Raw genomic sequence first — 20,514 nt, 5'->3', positions numbered from 1 at the left:
GGAAGAGGCTCAGCCACCCAGTGCCAAAGCTCTCCCTTCTCACTCTGGCTCTATTGTGGCTTCAGAGTAGCTCAGGCTGAGCCCCCAAAACCCACCAGGCACCTCTGAAAAAAACCTTAGCACAAATCTCCTGAAGGGTTAGAGCCCTCTTTGCAATGCAGTCCCGCTCCTGAAGCGCACAACCATCCTTCCTGCCACTTCATCACCACTCAAACCTGAAGGCTTGTAGCTCTGCCTCTCCTGGAGGAAATCTCACTCTAACAGTGTGTTTTGGCACAGTATGTGTTGGCCGGGATCACACCACATGGGGACTGTGGTCATCATATTTTAGCACAGGACAATGGGGCTTCCAGGACCTTTCCTTTTCACATGAGAGAGCCTTTGTTTAATAAGTGTGGAGCCAGCTGGGAGCTGAACACCCTCCAGTTCATTCTGCAGCATCATGCACCACAAAGTTTATTTTCCTTCTGGCCTCAAGAGACTCATGTTCCTGGGAGGGAACTTCTCTCTCTGGAGAAGTTAATGCTGTGTATTCAGGCCTCCTTCAGCTGACAAAGATGCCTAAATTCAGGTCAACCTAGGCTCTATTAGGCAATATCTACCATTGTCAGGAGCACACCTATCTGAAGAAAATTGAGCTATTTCTATTTGAGCACTTATCTAGGCATTTAAGTCCAGGACACATTGCTTCTGAGTTCTCATGTCATGGAAATAACCACCTCACAACTCTAGGGATTTTCCAAATTAATTGCAGTTACCTTCAGATTCAAATACATCACTGGTAAGTCCTCTCAGCTCAGTTACATCATTGTCACACCCCATCCCTATCAAGGCTATTGTGCTTAGGAAATTCACTACATGGGAAACAAAGGCATCTGAGCCAGCGTTATGCTTCCCAGCACAGTGCTGGGATCACAACTGCTCTAGGACAAGATCAACCCTGACTGCTCAGCTGCACACCTCTTGTTCATCCAGTTTGCCCAGAGAAGCCTGAGAGAGTCTCTGCTTTCATGCCAACACAGGTAGCCCCATCCATTTAGAGTTCAGGTAACTAAAAGAAACAGAGCTAGCGCTTCCACCCTCCTCTGAATGGTTCAGGTAACTAAAAGAAACAGAGCTAGCGCTTCCACCCTCCTCTGAATTACAGAGGTGTGCAAAAATAAATCCAGGCATTTGAGTGATGGGCTCCTGACATACCTCCAGTCTACAGCACCTGTTGCCTTTCCTCTTTTGAAGTATTATTTTAAAGAGTGCAAAAAATTCCTAAGGCAAAAATGATACAGTGAACCAGCAAAGAACACAGGGTGCTGGGGGCTGGTGCATTGCTTCCTGTGAGCCTCCGACTGGGAGTTCAGCTCTGAACCTGTGAAAAGAGCCTGGCAAGTACAGACTAAAATTACCTGGGGCTGAAAATTCAAGCTGGTCTTTGTAGGAGTCAAGGGTCCTAGGTGTTGACCCACAACTGCATCTCCCCCTTTGCCCAGCCCTGCTGAGCCTGAATTTCAAGGAAGACCTTGGTGATGGGGAAGGGCACTTGAAGGATGTGCATGAGGGATACAGGACAGATCAGGAAATAGCAGTTTCTTAGTGTAGGTGTGGTAGTGGGCTTCAGATATGTGATAAACTGTAATGAAAAGGAAAGACATTGCTTTCCTGCGCAATGTGTATTGCATAAGAATTCAGGGTTACCAAGCACAGCAAAAAAAGTTTGAGATTAGGCAGCAGGAAAATCTAACCATAAGAGGAATACAGGGGGAAAGCTGCAGAATTTTCCCCATCTTTCAGAAGCAGTCAGATGAACAAAAAAACATCAGGCAGCAGCCAGGTGCATTTTATCCTATCTTCGTGTGTGAACCTTTTCAGACCTTTGCCACTCCTCTGCCCTTCCAGGGTGTGCCGAAGCAGCCCAGGTACACCAGTCCCCTGGGGACGCTGTGAATCCCAGCCCTGGTTTGTCACTGAAACCACCAGAGATCTCAATGTGAAATGTCACTTTCTTGAGTACCTCCATCCAACATGTTTATCTCCCCATTCCGGATGAGCATGAATCCTACTCATATGCTTAAAATTGGTTAAAATTTCTAGAAGTGCAGATGCGTTTCATTTGTGGGAGGAGAAAAAAGCACAGTTACAGGGAGTCAACATCAGTGGAAAGCTCTGAAGTTTCAGTGCGGATGTCAGGGATCTCAGCAGCTCCTTGATGGGCTGTGGCAATGCTAGGCCCCCTTGCAATCAGTATGGGTGTTCTCACTCCCCATCTCTCTTCGGTTTTTTTTTGTTTCTGTTTTTTTTTGATAGATATAGACCATTTCAAACCATATTTCCTAAGACCAGTCCTAATACCAAATGTGCCTCCTGTGCCTGGTGCAGCAGGGATGGTGACTGGTGGTGAGCAGCACCCAGTGCTTGCTGGGCTGCTGGTACTCTTGCCTTGCTCAGCACCCTACCCACTCGCTGCCTCCACGTGCCCTGCCTCTCCCCCAGCACTCTGCAGCAGCACCCCTGATTTATTTGACTCTGTTGGAGTCTTGGCTAAGACACAGTGCTTTAGTTTTATATGACCCCCCCCCTTTCCTTGTGCTCAGCTGTGAGAAGCAGGAGGCTTTTTCAGCCAAGCTCTTCCCTACCACCTAGTGGGAAACCAGATCTTTCCCACTGTGGTGTGCAGGGGATTGCTTGCTTGATACCTGGACAAGCCTTTTCAGCCTGTCTGCTGACAACCACCGAGGACATCCTAACAGTCCTCAAAGGCCAGGGCAGCATCAGGCCAACTGCTCCTTTCCTGCCTTTTAGCAGTATCCTGATTTAGAGGCCAGCAAGCCATGGTTGGCCTAAGTTGCTCCTTCCAGTGTCCAGGATTTCTAGTGCAAATAGGAACTTCCCAAGCCCATTTTCTGATCAATTACCAAGCAAAAAGGAACCGAATTTTTCACCATCTCAATGACTGTCAAAGCAGCAACACCCCCACCCCCAAAAGAATCTGAATTTCCCACTTGCACATACTCTCCAAGTTTTCCTGCCTCCTCAGCCAAGGTTTCAGCATGACCCACAGAGCCCCGAGCTGCCCACAGCCTCGTGAGCTGTGATGGCCCCGCAGCACCTGAGCACTGGCCATCAGTGTCCAGCCCCACGTCGGCTCTTGGAGGAGCACGGTTCTCACCAAACTCCAGAACAGGTTATTGCAGTCTGCATACTTAAATTCTCCCTGCAGATACAGCTGCCTTAATTTCCTGTCCTAAACTGTAGGGTAGTGTTGCAGCGCGTTGTTAAACAGCTGCCATGTGCTACCCAGAGGGGCTTGTATTTCAGTGGTGGGTGAGTTCAGCATGCTTCAAATACAGCGAGAAAACAGACAAGAAGGGCACTGGATTAAGGCCACTGCTTGCATCCCTGCTTCCCCAGCACAGTCTGGGCATTGCCAGCTCTCTACGCTTTTTCTCACACAACCAAAATCTGAACACCTCTTTCGCCTTGACCAGTCAGCAAGTCCTGATGGGGAAAGCCAGCCCTTCCTCCAGCTGCTGCCAAAACAAAGGACACAAAGGGTTAACAGAGTGACTGCCAATGGGGGGAGATCTTGCAAACTGGAGACCCCTTTGAGTTTTATGGAGAGGGCTAGTGGGGGCGGAGGGACTGGGTGGGGGAAGAGAATTTTCTTTATGGCTTTGACAGGAACTCCCATCATGGTATAATTATGGAAGTGAGAAGTCTGCATGTAATGAAGACCATATGCCGTGTTAAAACACACACGCACAAATATTAGGTCCCCATGAGGCCTGCGGGGGAGCATAGAGGGGATCAGGAAGGGATGGTGAACTCAGCCCTCCCCCCAAAACTCCTTGCAGATTTTCCACCCAGCTGTGGCGAGGGCAGCAGGAACGGAGAGTGGCTGGAGAGCCCAGCACAGCCAGGCAGGGCCAGTTTAGTGTGACAAACTTCCAGTTTCAATAACACATTAAGTGGAAGGAAGGATCTTGATGCCAAAAAGAAGGACTTTCACCCTGCATTGAAGCAGACAGCCTCTGGGAGCTGGGTCTCGTTCAGCAGCAATTTTTCTCCAAGTCCCACTACAATTTTTCCTTTTCCTTTCAAACTACGCCCTCGCTGCTCTTTTCTCACTGGAAAACATCTGCATGCAGCTGCCTGTGGAGGCAATCAGCCCTCTTCCTTGCCCAATCCAGCTGCGCCAGTGAGAGCAGCGGGAGACACACGACGTCCCTAAGCAGCTCCTGGGCTGCGGAAGACGACTTCAGCGAGTGCCAGGGCCACCCAGCTGGTGTTTGAAGTCCCCATGCCATCCTCTCCATCACCCCGCCTGCTCTTTATAATGTGACGCTTTCTTGGCTATGGCATATTCGTCTCTTCTCTACGGATTGCATGTCTTCTGCTTCACATCTCCCACTCAGTCTCTTTCTGGGTCCTTTCTGATTTTTTGAGGCTGTTTTTCCCTTTTCAGGTCACATGCTTGCAGGACTATCTTCTTCTTAGCTCACCTTCTGGGTCTGTCTCACTGCAAGCCTCTGTGACATCCACACTCACCCTCACATTCGTTCTGTCAGCCTAACAGCACACACCATGACGCATTCAACTCTCCACCATATCTCTCAGGGAGCCATTCTCCATGTTAACCTTCACGGGGGTGGACACAAGCTGTGCTTCATCAGTCTTAAATCCACTTACAACATCCACCACCCAACTTTGTCCACCCTTTTCACTGCTGACAGGACAGACTTTGAACTGTAGCAGATGCCTGGTTTTCTGCACTATGGAGCATTTTCTCCCAGCTCAAGCTGTCTGACGCAAGCCCCTTTTGCTCTTCCAACTCTTTTGCCAGCAAAAGGAAAGTTGTGCTATTGCATAGCAGGGCTGGAAGTGAGAGCTGCAGGAATCACTGTGGGCAGCGATGCTGCTCTCCTTGCCCAGCAGCATCAAGGGCATCCAGCTGCAGGTCTGGCTGGGGTCAGCAGGGGAATGCAAGAGTATGGGAAAGCAAAACTGATTAGCTCAACATAAAGCTCCCCTTGCACCTAAGGAGGGGAAAACGCATCCGTGTGTCTACAGTAGAAAAGAGAGGTGAGAGGAAAAATCTCATTCCTTGGAGAAGAAATGCCAAATGAACAGTGGATTATTCACTGGAACTGACAGCGTGCATGAGAAGAGAGCCCCTAAACTGCATTTGTCTTATCTTTCATACAACCCGCATATAAAAATACCTTTTTCATTCATTTACATATATACTATTGTGTGTCCTCCTAAAAAGAATGTAGCTGCTTTCCACCACCCAAAGCTGCTACTATGATTCGTTACAGACACAAGGTTTGGTAACATGACTCCAACAGCTTTGAGGGCAGTATTAGAAGGGAGTCATCCACTTCAAAGGGGGAGAGCCCATATTTCCCAGACATGCAAAGGGTATTCACCAAGAGTGCAGCATAGAAAAGTGCCTGGATGGAAGTTGCTGCCAAATACACGCTCATTTTTTGATTTATCTGTCCTCCTTTATCAGTGTAGGTTCCTTCTGCATGTTTCCCATCTGCATCTGCTCTCAGGCAAAGCAATGAGAATTACAACATGCAAAACTGTTGCTCCAATTAAAAGTATCCCTCACCATAGTGGCTAAAAGTTGCTAACATTCGGGGCTCATCCTCCCCAACACTCACTACCCACACACTGCAAACCCTCCTTACTGCTGTTTCTGTGCCTGACAAGAAACAGAGACATGTCCTGGTGTGTCCAACCCAGCTATGATCTGGTGAGTTTTCCAGGGCTCCTATAAATTTTACAGCTGGTTCTATGTAGGAGAGCTGTCATGCAGAGGTGAACCACAGGTGCCAATACAAGTGGCCTTCCTCTGCTGAGGATGCTGGAACAAGGAGCAACCTTTTCTTTTCCTGGTGTCTGCTGTGATCTGCTATTCCCATCATGCACAGTGTGTCATTTCCCATGAGTACCTGCCTGTTTCTGCCATCTGCCATGATTTATAGAAAATGGGCAGTGATTAATAGCCCAGTCAATGCCGAGTGAAGCCATTTTCTTTCATTTACCTGCTCCCTGACCTCCCTGTGCAGTCCCAGGCAGGGGCTAGGAAAGTGTATTAATCATGCACTTAAAAAATATTTAAAAAGGGAGATTGGCCAGGAGCTCAGTCGTGTTTATGGAGTCATTTTCTACAGAGGGTGCAAGCTAATTGCCAGATAAAATAAACCAACTCTTTGAAATGGATATGAGTCACGTGGAGGTACTCAGTGTTTGGTCCTTGAGTGATGCCCCAAACCCACATTCCTCCCTGTCACCTACCTGAGGTGAGGTCCAGTGGTGGCTGCAGCTTGCAGACACAAAGGATGGGGTATAGTGCAGCAGCTCAAAGTGTGGTCATGATTGTAAGAGGTCTTTATCACTTGAGAGGTCTGTGCTTCCATTATACCACAGTAATGGCACCACGACAACATGCAGCAAGGCGGACAGAGGGCTTACGCCAGGCAGGATTCCATCTGAAGAGATCCTCCTGCAGGGAAAGAGCATTTGGGGAAAAGACCTTCCTTTCCTATCATGTTGGCTGTATTCCTGGAGCGCATGAAGGTATTTTGTCCCTGTCTGTACACATATGAACAGTCAGTAGAAGTGCTCCAGCCCACCTCCCCAGGCGCAAAGAGGGCTCTCTTCACCATATTTGCCAGCTATGAGTGACAGGACTAGCTCCGAGACTCCTTAAACCCCAAGAGGAACAGATAACTTTATGGGCATGAGCATCCGTGTCTCTTGATCCTCCAGCCCCAAGACAAGAGCCAAGAGCCCCTGTTCACCTCTGCCTTCTGTGGCACAGAGCTATGATGCCATCATCTGGAGCAGCACCCCATTTTGCTTCAGCTCAGCTCCGTTTCCCTTGCTTGCGCTATGTCCCTGGGTGGCACCACATGAATCGCATCCTGTAGAGCTCTGCATGGCCTCCTGGAAAAGGTCGCTCTGCCCTGGGCCTCTAAGGACAGCCAGGGTTGGTAGCAATAAAATTAAAATCTCTTGTTAAGCCAAACGAAATTATTGAGTTATTCTCACCCGCCGGAGACCAAAGCTTTGTTGACAACTTAATTAACTGTGTTCGTAATGAATTTTTGGCCACATGCAACAGACTAATTATCAAAGCAAACTTTAATCTCTTTCTAGGCACATCAAAGTATTGAGAGCAAAAAATATTTACATGAATCTCAGATAAAATTCTTTGCACTAATTCTAACATAATTAAAATTATGTTGGGGATAAGGTAATTATGCAAGGTGCTTATATGGCATAACAATGTAATATGAGCCTGTGCTTCTTTTTTTTCACTTGTAGTCAATCAGCAAAGTCCTCAAACTTGTATAACTTCTATTAAGTGCACTTTTGAACTACAGAAAACAGCATGACTTTTAAAGTCAGTTAAGGCATCTAAAACTGCCCACTAAGGCCAGAGGTGATACAAGCACCTTCATTATTTGCATTATCTGAGCTTTTTCACATAATAACCAGACATGAGTAAAACTAGTGAGCTTTAACGGGCCACTGCAGCATTTCTAACTGTCTCTGTGCAACCAGTGATGGGTGTTTTTTTTTTTCTTTCCTTCAATGTGTTGATGCAAATTTGGTGACTGAGAGGTGAAGAGGACTGTATCAACCCATCCTTTCCTAAGGGATGCCCCTAAGAACAGGTCAAGTGAGAGAGAGAAGAGCAGGAGAGGGGAAAAGGACCCACTTTGCTACTAGGATGAGCTGTGGCAGGACACCTCTTTGCCCCAGGGGGAGGACACAGTAACACAAGGCTGGCACCTCTTCCGTGGGGGTGGTAATGCCTGAACACCTCCCAAAAGTTCCAGAGAGCAAAGGCGGTCAGAGAGGATTCCTGTTATTTCCATCTCCATTACCTAGACTTGCACAACTGGCTGTGCCAGGTGTCCCCATAGCTGTAAGGACCTGGCCACAGCAAGCTTGGTCCTGGCTGCACGTGTCTCCGAGGAACTGCCTGCAGTGCAGCCCCCCAGCTGAGCCTGGGCATGAGAAAATTATCAAAAGGCAAGGTCATTCCCAGGTCCCACCAGCCATCTGTGCTGGGGGTCACTTCTGCTGTCACAGGAGGTGACCTAGTTTCAGGGAGCAGGTCCTGGACCTGTCACCCTCCATCCCTCACTGCGTCCTCCTGTCCCTGGGACCAGCACACCTGCACTGCTGTGACCCAGGGCCTTGTGGTGCGGACCATGCGGAGAGTCAGTGATGACCCAGAAAATCTTTCAACTGATGAGCTGAGAAAGCAAGTTGTCTGGGTGTGAAAAAAAAACCCAAAATAAAATAAAACACTGCCTTAAATCTGCATCACTGAACCGCAGAGATAAGTCTCCACAGGTCCCCAGCTTGCTCCATCCCTAATGTAGAGTCTGATGGTCTGATCCACCATGATCAGCCTCCAGTGCTGGAGATGACACCTTGTCTTTCCATGCTGGCACTCCCATTAGAAAGTTTTATAACTCTTCCTGGCTGGTGTTTGAGCTTTATGTCCTCCCCACCAGCGATGGACAGAGCTGGAAATATCCTTGGGTGCAGCAGCCTCATCTCTCTCAGGATGCTCATCCAGTGCCTGATCCCCATCCCTCCGTGTGGGATGAAGGCAGGACCCTTCAACAGCTGTTAAAGCTGCCCCGTCTTGTGAAAACACAGAGCTCCGCTCCTTCCTCACCATCCACGGTGGGTGAATCGGCAGCAAGGCCACAGGGCCTCGTTCTACATCAACATGCAGTGGCTGTGAGGAGCAATCAGTCCCTATACCATCACTGCCACAGATGTCGGGGCATATGTTCCTGTTGTCCCAGCTATTAAAATCATCTCCTTTGGAGACATTCGCTGGTGGTAAGTTTACTTTTGAACAGATTTCTGCCTAGATTTGACTTCATTAATCAAATCATTTCTCAACACAAAGCACTGAGGACTTGCTGGAGGTACAAGTTTGGAGAGTAGGGCTGTGCTTAGCAGCTCCAAAGGGCTGCCTAGAGGCCCTCCCAGAAACACACAGCTTCAAGAAAACTGTTAAGCTTTCAGCTTGGTCTGCAGAGCTTAAAAAAATTAATGGGTAAGTTTGGAGCAACAACAACAACCACTCTTCCAAGCTTGGTTTTCTTCTCTATTGCTGTAGTGCCAGTGGAGCCTCGGTGATGAATCCAGCCCAGACTGGTGGATTTGCCCCTATCTCTGCAGACTGGGTCACTCTATAAAAGCAGAGGTCTGGGGCAGGACTTGGTGGAAACTCAGGCACATGGCAACACACCCACGCTAGGCACCTCCAGCTCTTCTCACCTTTCAGCTGGTCTGAAACCACCTAAAGCCACCTCAAAGAGCTTGTCCCCTATGGCATACTAAGACTGGGACACAACCAGGAGGTCTCCTACAATTTGCATCAACCACAAACCACTCTGGAGCCAGAGCAGTTTCATTTTCTGACTAGATCAGACTTCTGATTTCATATTTTCTAGTATTCCTGCCTCTACAAAGCACAGAGCATCAGACTGAATGGAAACACAGACTAAGAGACAGATAAATGAGCAGAGAAGAGGCTTTCAGGAGCTAACAGCTTTGCTACTCCTCAACCTCAGCCCACAGTCTGCTGAGAAGACTTTTTGCTCAGCATCCCATCAAGAGGGACGATGGACTCCTGACGAGTAGAAAGAGCTCTAGAAATAACTCTCTTACTGGTACCAGTATTAGCCAGTGTTATATCCGCAAGACAACTAAATTTGCATCAAGAAAAAAGAGCACATCCCATCTCAAGGTCCTAAAAAGGTGAATAAACTATAAAGAAACTATGTGGGTTTCTTCCACAAAGGCAGGTGTTAATCAGGAGTTGCTCAGAAGACAAGCCCTACTACTTGGCCACACAAGTAACCAACCAGGTAATTGCCCCAAGGCATCTGAGAGATGGGATGGAAGAAAGCTTGGTCATTAAATCTGTGCACAAGGAAGGGTTGCAAGATCCTTTCCTCCCCCTATCTCTCTGGTCAAACACTTTTTACACTTGTTCAGCATTTGAGTAGATGTAGTCAAATCTAAATTCTCATCAGGCTCCTGTGCAGTGCTCTTCCTTAACGTGCAATTGCCTAAAAGACAACTCCCACTTTCCTGGAGTCTCACAACAGCTTGCCTTTTTTTTTTTTCTCTTTAAACCTTCAAAGCTCCTGCAGGGTCAGGGCCGCGTTCAACCTCCAGAACTGACAGACATGTTAGGAATTACAAAGATTTTAGGACTCTTCATTCTTGGCTTCTCGGCAGAGGCCAGGACCTTTATGTCGCTGACACCATCCAGTCAGAGAAGAGGTGCTAGGGCTGCTCTCTAGCGGCAGCCTGCAGAGACCAGAAAAGAGCAGCATGCAGATGTTACCCACATCTGGAGTAGCTGAGCTCAAACACAGCGCAGGAGGCAGACAGGCTTTTGGGGTGCAGGGAACAGCAGCAAATATTAGATAGGGGAGTGGCAGGCTACAGACTGGTATGTATATCCCCTGCCCAGGTTTCTTCTCCGGACTAAAAGGAGTAGCGTTTTCCATTAGTTGTCCAAAATCATTTGTAATATCCATTCAATATATGTCTTTTAAAAGAAATCATTTTTCACAATTTTTTTGCTGTTTGCAAAGCAAATGCTCTGGGTGCCTTTTACTGTGGTACTCAAGCAGCTCCATATCTTTTTTTTTTTTATCCTCACAAAAGCTTTTTGAGATTAAGAGATATTCAGCCCCTTTTAGCGATGGGAAACACAGAGAGGGCTAACTTTAAAGGGGTTTTAGAACTGGCCTAGGGGAAGTCACTCAGCATCAGTGGAAAAAACAATTCATTACCCATTCTCCACTTCATAGCTACAAAGCCTTTTAGAGGAAAGTAGTAAACAAAAGTCATTCCCAAATTATTATTCCCATCACTCTGCAAATGATGGGATTTTTCGATCTGAATAGAATCTACAAGACTGTGTTTTGGAGAAGAAGGAGGTCTTATTTCAGCCTTTACACCAGCCCCTGCCAGCAGCCGCCCCCTTTAGAGGTCATGCATGGAGCAAAGGTGTTAAAGGAAGGCTTTCCTGCCAGGATGAAGCAGCTACTGCATCCCTTGGCCCCAGGCAAATTCCTAGGGCAGCATCCAGCCATCTGAGGGTCCTGAGGGTGTCCGGGCCCTCAGCCTTCCACAGAGCCACAAAACTGCTGCCAGCATCAAAAGCTGCCACAGGGCTGTGGGGGAGCTTGAACCTGACTGGCAGGAGCAAGAGTTGGGTGAATCAGAGCTGAAACATTTTTTTCTGGTGCAGAACAAAAATACAAATCATTATTGACAAATCCTTGAACCTGCTGTGGTGACAAGTAAATCTAAGCCTAATCCTTGTTCCAGGGAGAAAAAAATATACTCGTTCAGTGTCCTGCAGTCCCCCTTTGGAAGGGGAGCACCAACAGCAGGTGGAGCTCCGAGATCAGGAGTAAGGGCTGGAGAGGGATGTTACAGCTCCTCGCTGCCCAGGGAGGAAACTTAGATTGGGTTTTGAAGGAGACCTGAAAAGTCTCAGCTCAATGTAGGCCTTCGAAGCTCCCCTCGCTGCCACAAACTGAAAAAAAAAAAATGAAATATTTTTTTTCAAATCCAGAAGGAAAGTCTGGGAGAGGACAGAGCCTGCTGATTTTTCAAGGGAAGATGGATGCTGTGATGTTGGGACACAGTGTTCAGCTCCCAGTCCTGCTGCCATCACAGGCTTCCTGTGCAGCCTTGCCCAGATCACTCAGACAGAAGTCAGAAATGGCCTTTCACCATTTTTCAGGGAACTTAGACTATTGCCAAGCAAATGGACACAGAAGTGTCCTTCAATCCCTATCCCTGCCTCTTCACTTGTCAGCCCCCAAGGTACCCTCCATCATACATGAAGCCTCCTGCAAAATCTTCCAGTGACAGCTAATATTCTCCTGCTCATAGCCAAAATGCAGAGCCACAGCATACCACAGGCTTTTTAGTATTCCCAGGGTCACCTTCCAGGGCAAAGCTGGTGTTCAGTCACAGAACAGGGCTCTGGTGCTGGTCCCAGCAGCAGCAAAACTGCTGCTTTACACTTGTTGCTTTGGTACACTCTGAAACTCCCTTAGGAAGTCAGGGATTAGAGTAAACGTAAGTTTTACAGATATAGAGTGTTCTTTGATGGTGTTTGGGTCATGAGAAGGAATAAGGAGAGAAAGAGTGATGCAAGGGTATCCAGGTCAGCAAGGCCAGGCTGACCACGTGACAGATGGGGACTCATCCATCTCCCTGCCAAATGCTCAATGTAGCAGTGCTCCAAGTTGTGAGAGAATTTATAGAAGAAATAAAGCAATAACTTAAAAGTAATAAGCTCAGACGATGCCCTCCTTCGCTTAATTTTTAACTGTGGGGGTGACATCCAACCAACAGAACAACTTCCACAACAGATCCTCACCAGAGCAGATCCTTGTCCTCCTCTGGGGTTTCTCAGAGGTGGCAATCTCACTTTCTAGGGCAGGCCTGGCTGGTAGGCCAGCAGCTGACATGGGCATCTCAGAAGGCATTTAAAAGAAACACATTTAAAGACAAACTGCATTCATGCTGTTAGATTTAACATACTGCTTCTGCAATAACTGCAATGAAGTTACATGTATGCGAAGAGTTTGGATAAAGCTGTTCTGCAGGCCAGGTCTAGGCTATCCCATTTACCATCTCATTTATGGACTCGGCAGTCAAAACAGCAGTAGTTTACGGCTCAGGCCACATGGGAGCCAACACACAGCTCCAATGACTCCCCCTCGCGTCCACATCTCTGGAATGCCCCTGCCATATGGTAACAGTAGGGAATGAACTATTTGCTCCACAAACATAACCGCAGCCCAACATTGCACGAAAGACATAGGAATAAAAATAAAAGCATGTTTTAACCATGTTGCAGCTATTGTTCTTTAGCAGGATTTTCATCTCACAGCAATTTCTGAGGGAATTGAAGTCTTTGTGGTTTCTTGCATTTAAGGGGGAGAAAAGAAAAGATCAAAGTACAACATCCTCTGAGACATGGCCTGGGTGACACTGTCCCCAGATCACTCAGTGGCATGTGACGTCGTAGCTTGCAAAACATGCTTTAACAAGGAAAGATGCATGAACAGCTCAGTGCTGGCTGCCCCACTACGGAGCTGAGCAGCAGAATGTGGTGGGTAGTGGCACCTGAGCCCCCCACATGGCTCGGTGAATGAGGTAGCCGTGTCCTGGGTAAGGCCAGCACAGTGTCCTATTAAGCCCATCCTTTGAGACTTCTCCCTATCTGCCTGTCATTACTGCCTCATCTGGGACATGCAGGCCCTTCACAGTACAGCTCCTACTTGCCAAGGAAGACAGACTGAAAAATTTCCTGGAAGGAAAATAACCTAGGAGATCATGGGCTGGTAGAGTGGGCATCCCATGGTTCCCTGTCCACCTCTGCACCCTGCACAACTTGTAAGCATCCAGCGACCTGTAATTCTAGCAGAGGGCAGGAACATATGGTGACCAAGGAGCCTCTCGGCCTTGCAAGGCAGGGAGCACATCAGAGGGTCAGCAGAGCTGTGTGCCTTGAGCTGCTCCCAGCTAACTCATCTGACCACCCAGCTGCTCTGTACTCACCTATAAGCCTTACAAACCCGCAAAGCTTGAGCAACATGACCTAAGATCAAAGTGAGTCCTTACTAGAGTAAGGAGTTGGACCTGAGACCTCTTGAGATCCTTCCAACCTGATATATTCCGCGTGCACCATGAGATGGTTATCCTGGGTCACCACAACATCTTCCTAAGCACCTCCCATAGTGATCCAAGCCCTGACACAGAGGCTCTGAAGCCAGATTTCTCCTGGTATTTAGCTTATCCTTTCTGCCAACCCAGCTGGTATAGACCATCACCCGAGCTGCAGAGGACCTAGAAAAGCCCATACATCATAGATGTTTTAAGTCCAGCCTTCCCGGGATTTCTTCTCCAGTTTATGCTACACCAGCAAGAATAAACCCACATCTTCCAGCAGTGTTTTGCTACAGTTGGCCGAGATGATGCAGAAAGGCACAGGGCTTAGCTCCTGAACCCTGTTAAGTTTGCAAGGCTGGAATCTGAGGGAATAGACATCAAAACACCTCACAGAGCAGCCTCAAGAGGCAAAGCAGAACTTTGAGCCTGGGAACTTTGACCACATTGGTAAATAAGCAGGCAGGGATTGGGAGACTGGAGAAAGACTCCTGTAACATCCTGGTCTTCCCATAAAATGAAAGAACAGGCTGTACATTTAATAACTTTGCACTTTTTATGACATTATTGTCTGTAAACCCTTTTAGTTTCCTTAGTAATCAGAAAGCCAAGTCCTTTAAGAGAAAATGCAGTGTGCTCTCCACAAGAACAGAGAATGAAATTTGGTCTCCTATGCAAATAGTTCAAATACAATCAAAAGCAAACACTGAAAAAGGTCAGGTTCCCAAAAGGATATATGTTTACATTATAAATAAGGAACTGGGAAACAGGAACAATTTGACAGTTTTACTACTTGGGAGCCTTGTGACTCACTAAGGTAAATAGCAATTTCATCAAGGGGCTTGAGGTGCAAACTCCCAGTGATGGCACCGTGAGGATTTCTTTTTTTGTGGAAAACTGGAAAAAGGCTTATTCTTTTTTACAAAACCACGAGGCTGACCCCAAATAAGGTGACAGGGCTTCCTATTTTGTGTCCTGTGTGTTTGCTTAGTTGACCTGAAATCAGCACAAACAACTGTGAAGAAAGAAGAATTTGTCACTTAAATTATTCACTGAAGATAAAATAGTATCTAAGATGGGTCCAAATCCTCAGGGATGAGGAGAAATCAGTTTCTTGTAATTATTTTTAACTCCTTTTTGTTCCTAGTCATGGATTGTTAGTACACTCTGGCTTTCAGACATTGGAGGGTGTTTGGAGTAACAAAATCAAAATCACTAAATATTTTACTATTTATAAGTAATCTGTTACAGGCAAGTAATGAAGTCCTACTATAACTTTGAATTAATGTATAACCTAAATAACGGCTAGCTTAGTGCTGGCTAGTTGGCTTACATCCCAGAAGGCTTTAGGCTAAAGCAGGGCCTCATATGGATGGTTAAGTAATACAATATAAAGTAAGAGACCTTAACCCAAGAAAGAAAGAATGCCCAGTATAGGGAATTCTAAATATAAGACACAAAATACATACAGAAATGTAAACGTAAAAAAGCTTTCTATAAGGGAAGACAAAAATTCCCTTTGTCACCTCCCAGGAGGTGTATGAAGTGTTTAGGGCTTGTAGGCTGAGCTCCAATGCACCTCCTGACTCCCACCTGCAGGAAGAGGTGAAGGCTGGTGAAGATCTACAGTGAATATCATTCAGGTATGAAACATTTGGCTTAAACGTTAAAATGAGCCGTGACTGCTACGGTATTTAATGTGAGAATAGCACTCTCCCATAGCCATCCTCATTTACTCTAACACACAGACTTGAAAAAGATTCTCCCAGACAGAAAGCTGTACCTGTATTCCTACCAGTCCGTCAGCTGTGCACAGCCCCTCAAAAAGGGAAGCTCAAATCCCCAGTTAATTCTTCTCAACCCCCGTGTTATCATACCTTGAGATCTACATTTAACAATTTCAGACAAAAAAGACAGAAGACTACACATTCATGAGAGTAAAAAGTCACATCTGTACAGTTTTGGTAGAGTTAATTTTGAGACTGGGCATATGCCTACACGTCAGTGACATGCTAAGCGCTGAAGGCCAGGTAGCGTTTTCCATCATTTTCAGAGATACAGAACAGTTTCAGCTCCCACAAAGATGCCAAGGATATTTGAAGGGAAAAGATTACCTTTGTAACAAGACAGACCTAAAGACAGCAAACCAGATTCCCCAAAACTCCATTGTATGACAGCTCCCTCCTGGAGTTGCTCTGAATTTCAGGCACATTCAGCAGAATTTAGCTTGGGTTTTCCCTAGTTATAACATAAAACTTTGTATTGATCTCACAATATTGGATAATTTCTCTATGAGAAGGCAGTCAAAGCTCTTGAATGCAGGATTTCACTACTTTGTTTATACTGACAGGCTGAGAGAGTTGGGCTTGTTCAGCCTGGAGAAGAGAAGGCTCTGAGGAGACCTTATAGTGACCTTCCAGTACCTGAAGAAGCTACAAGAAAGCTGTGGAGGGACTGTTTGTAAAGGCCTGTGGTGATAGGACATGGGGCAATCGGTATAAACTGGAGAGGGACAGATTTAGGCTAGACATAAGGAAGAATTTCTTCACCGTGAGAGTGGTGAGGCACTGTAACAGGTTGCCCAGCAAAGTTGTGGATGCCCCATCTCTGGAGGTGTTGAAGGCCCTCTTCTCCAGGCTGAACAGACCAAGTGACTTCAGCTGCTCCTCATACGGCTTCCACTCCAGACTCTTTGCCAACTTTGTGACCCACCTCTGGAAACTCTCCAGTAGCTTCATATCCTTTTCATACTGCAGCGCCCAAATCTGCACACGATACTTGAGGTGGAGCTGCATCAGTGTGGAGTAGAGAGGGACAATCACCTCCCTCAACCAGCTAGCAGTGCCATGCTTGATTCACCTCAGGACATGATCAGCCCTCTTGGCTGTTGTTGGCTCATGTTCAACTTGCTGTCAAACAGAACCCCTAGATCCCTTTCTGCAGGGCTGCTCCCCAGCCTCTCACTCCCCAGTCTGTGTGTATATCCAGGATTGTCGTGTCCTATGTGCAAAACCTGGCATTTGCCCTTGTAAAACTTCATGCGGTTGGCAACTGCTCAGCTCTCCAATTTGTCTAGATCCATCTGCAGCGCCTCTTTGCCCTCAAGAGCGTCACCAGCACCTGCCTCCATGGGCACCAGGAACTGGGCAGCAAAACACCTCCCAGGGAACACTGAGATGACCTGTCCACCAAGAGGTAAGCTGATAGCTCATCGTGAGTCAATATGCACTGCAAAGCACAACACACGGACATCACACACGCTTAATTTTATCAGTACATTTTCAAAGTATTCTCCAATTGCAACTTTTGCAACCATTTTATGACTGAAAAACTGAGACACAGAGAAACCAAGAACCTTCACTTAATTTCAGATATATTCAACAATTTCAGTGTTTCTTTGGGAAAAAGCTCATGTGAGGAAAAACTGATGTACATTTGTATATAACCAGTACCAAGTGAAAGAAGGAGCCTGTAACAGTCAGTGTCTCTAATTCTCTGTTCAACTCCTCTGCCCCCAGTTAATCAGCAGATTTCCAGTTCACTAAAATCACACTAACTATTGCAAACTTCCCCGAGTGCTTCCAAAGCTGAAGATAGTATCTGCTTCAAAACAGGTGCAACAAGACATACTGTGCATCCTGTTTAAGACCAAGCCTCTGATAGGTTGTTCTTTTACCTGCCCTGGTTAGGGTATTTTAGGCTGTGGGAGAAGTTCAGCCCAGATCTGTCTCTGCTCCCACATGCATGTTTGGCTTGTAGCTTAGAGTGACTGCAAAGCTAAAAGGACACAGAGAACCATACGCCAGCAAGGCTGAGTCCCTGCCCCCTCTTCTCTGCTTTTGTAGGCGCCGCTGAAATTTCATCTCTGCAATCAGCTGCATCTGGCACATCGGATCAGACTGGTTCTTTCCCAGATGCAAATGTCAGGAAGGGAGGGAACACAGGCCAAAACTAATTTATTGTAAATGTGGGACAGTAGGAGGCACCTGTGACTACAAGAAAACCCAAGCCCTGAAAACACCCAGCAGAAGAAAAAGGATGGCCTGAGGAACTGTGTAATAAAATATCTTTTCTCCTAAGAGGCTAAAAGAGAACAAACAGTCGGACAGAGATGAAAAACACTGTTTCAGTTGAAAGAGGCATTAGGGACTGCTTCCAAGAGGAAGGACCAACCAATAAATTCATAGCGAGATACAGTAAGAGCCATGGAGCAGGATCTCGGTGACAGCAGTTTTTTACTAGATGCTCACAGAGACTTCAGCAGGACTCCGTTTTTTTTTTGGAGTCCACATGATCTGCAGTGCAGCACTGAACAACTGCAATCTGAGATTCCTAGGGGTGACTGCACACCAGCAGGGCGAATATGCGCATACAGCACATTAAATACATACCTCTCCCACAATGGTCTCTGTCTATACATTAACTGCTGATCCTGGCTGGCTGCATAACATCTGTGTAACACTCGGTGCCAGTGCTGCACAACCATTTTAAATGCTTGAGTGAAGAAAAGCACAGATGTTTTCCAAAATCCTGCAGGACATTTTCACTGTTACTAACAGCTGGGCATGCTTTTGCATGGTATCATCACAGCAGACACAGTAAACACAGAAGAAAAGAAGAGCTGGGGCCTGAACTGGTCTGCCAGCATTCCAGAAAGAAATGTTATTTCAATAAGGAGCACAAACGCAGATGCTATTTCTGAGCAGAGCAGAATCCCTCCCCACCAATTCTTCATACGTTGCTTGAATTTTCTACTGTCTCTCCCGTATAATAAATGAAGTTATTTGTCTGTGTGATTTTTGCTGCTGTCATTATTCTCAGACTTAGTGGTTTCTGGAGGGGAAAAAAAAAAGGGGGGATAGGAGGGGGGGTGGGAACTGCAGGTTTTGAAGCCTCTCACATCCGGGCCTCCCTGTCTGACTGGAGTCATTTGGTCTCCACGTGTAGCAGGGGGGCTGTAGCCTACGCTGGACCCTCTGACACCCAGAGCAGTGGAGACGCAGGAGTCAGGATCCAGCTGGGAAGCCCAGGAAGGGGAACCTGTTGCATATGCACTCTAGCTGCAGGTACTCGCAAGCAGCAAAGCTATTCTGCATGTGCTAATGCTGTTTTCACACACTCTGCCTCTCTCCATCACAAAGACAAATGCTTGCCAAGATTAACACGTTTGCTGAAATGAACCAAGACTGAAAATACTTCCCTCTAGCCACACAATATCAGCAGAACCAAAGTGACCCTTCCCAATCAGATCTTCAACATTCAGAGGATGTGAATTCAGTGTAACATTTTGCCACGTCATTTGAACAAGTTTGTTTCAAGAAGTGCATAGAGGAGGGAGGGGCTGTTATTTATGGGCTTTGCTGGTTCCATGAAGAGGTGAAATTAAAGAGTGAAAATCAAAGTATATCTCACAGTGCCGCATATTAACATAGTGTTTTAGAAAGGTTTGTGGTTATACCCATGGAAAAAACATTAAAGAGGAAGAAATATACTCTGAGTGGTGTAAACTTATTTTGTCACATTATTGTGGCTTCTTTCTGCCTGAGAAGAAAACATTAAACTATGCCAGTGTGGAAGAAAGCTGCCTTTTGTTTGTTTCTTTTTTGTAATCAAATCTGTCTTGCAAACAGACAACAAAAACTGGAGATTGGCTTGGATTGTAAGAGAGTGACATAGTGGAACCAGAGCTACACAGTGCACCTGGAAGTCACTCTCTATGCTTTTTTTTTCCTCCTCTTCCTCAACTGCTCTTCAGGCCCTATATACAGCATTTTAATGCAAATATTCATGTTTTTCTTCCAAACATTGTGCCAGAATCTAGGATTCCTCCATCACAATCAGTATCCTCACTGGGATAAGTCCTGTGGAATTGTGGAAGCACAAACTAGTTCCTGATCATTTTTGAGGTAAAGTCTATCCAACGTGAAAAATTCTGGAGGGCCACACCAGTTTGTATGGAGCACAGTCTGAAACAACCTGTATTTCTTATCTCTAATTCATGAGATCCATAGCCAGAGCTTATAGGTCTAGCCAGCAGAGCTGCTTTTCTGGCTACACCACGTCTCTCTGGGATTTGGCCCACTGTCCAAAGTGCTTCTACTCTCTATTCTAATTGAGAAAAATGCAGAGAGCACCTCAGGCTCCATTTGTACCAACCTGCAAACCAATTTAGTTATACTTTAACTCATACTTGAAAATGAGGTCAAAAGGTGAAGCCTACAAGCCAAGGAGAAGTCCTCCAGGAGGCATGTGGTTATTGGGTGCAACACAAAACCAGCTACGCCATCTCCAAGCATAACCTTCTGATTCACCATGTGCAGAAGCCTTTGGAAAATGTTAAGGACCACTATCGTCCCTGGAAATACCAGTTAAATTGGGTGAGAATGTAAAGACTTTTGTTGAATTCATTCATTGTATTCATTCTGCCACTAGATGTGATGCTGGGCAGCTCACTTTTTTCCCCAAAAGAAGCTGAACAAGCAAGTCAAAGCTTGCAAGAGTCTACCCCCTCAGCTCAAAGTCACCACGTTTTTACCCTGCTGGGGCTTCTGGGACCCTAAAAAGCTTCCCAGGCACCCAAGACACAATATTACAGATTCTGACATCCCTCTCCCTGTTCTCTACAAGCACGTAAAGCCCTGTTGCTTCAGACAGATCCCAGATTGTGTTATTCAACCTGAAATGCACAGAAGACATAAGACAAGTGAGAGCTTAAGTAGTGAGGAACCTGCTGCAAATCTGCACCATGAGCAACGTGCACAAAAG

General features: G+C 46.4%; 1 long non-coding RNA gene across 2 annotated transcripts in view; it reads right to left on the bottom strand.

The window, feature by feature from the left end:
* LOC128852518 (uncharacterized) overlaps positions 1 to 20,514 on the bottom strand; it is a 44,988-nt gene that overhangs the window by 9,398 nt on the left and 15,076 nt on the right. The window contains exon 3 of one of the 2 annotated variants that reach the window (XR_008450398.1): positions 6,317 to 6,505. The exons of the other annotated variant lie outside the window; for it this stretch is intronic. This is a non-coding gene — a long non-coding RNA (uncharacterized LOC128852518). Of the gene's footprint in view, positions 1 to 6,316; positions 6,506 to 20,514 lie in introns of those variants that run through there. 2 annotated transcript variants of the gene reach the window in all.

The sequence above is a fragment of the Cuculus canorus genome, chromosome 6 (genome assembly GCF_017976375.1).
Source record: "Cuculus canorus isolate bCucCan1 chromosome 6, bCucCan1.pri, whole genome shotgun sequence".
NCBI classification, from domain to species: domain Eukaryota; kingdom Metazoa; phylum Chordata; class Aves; order Cuculiformes; family Cuculidae; genus Cuculus; species Cuculus canorus.
The sequence above is the reverse complement of the archived record's forward strand: the minus strand, read 5'-3'. Positions and strand labels throughout refer to the sequence as shown.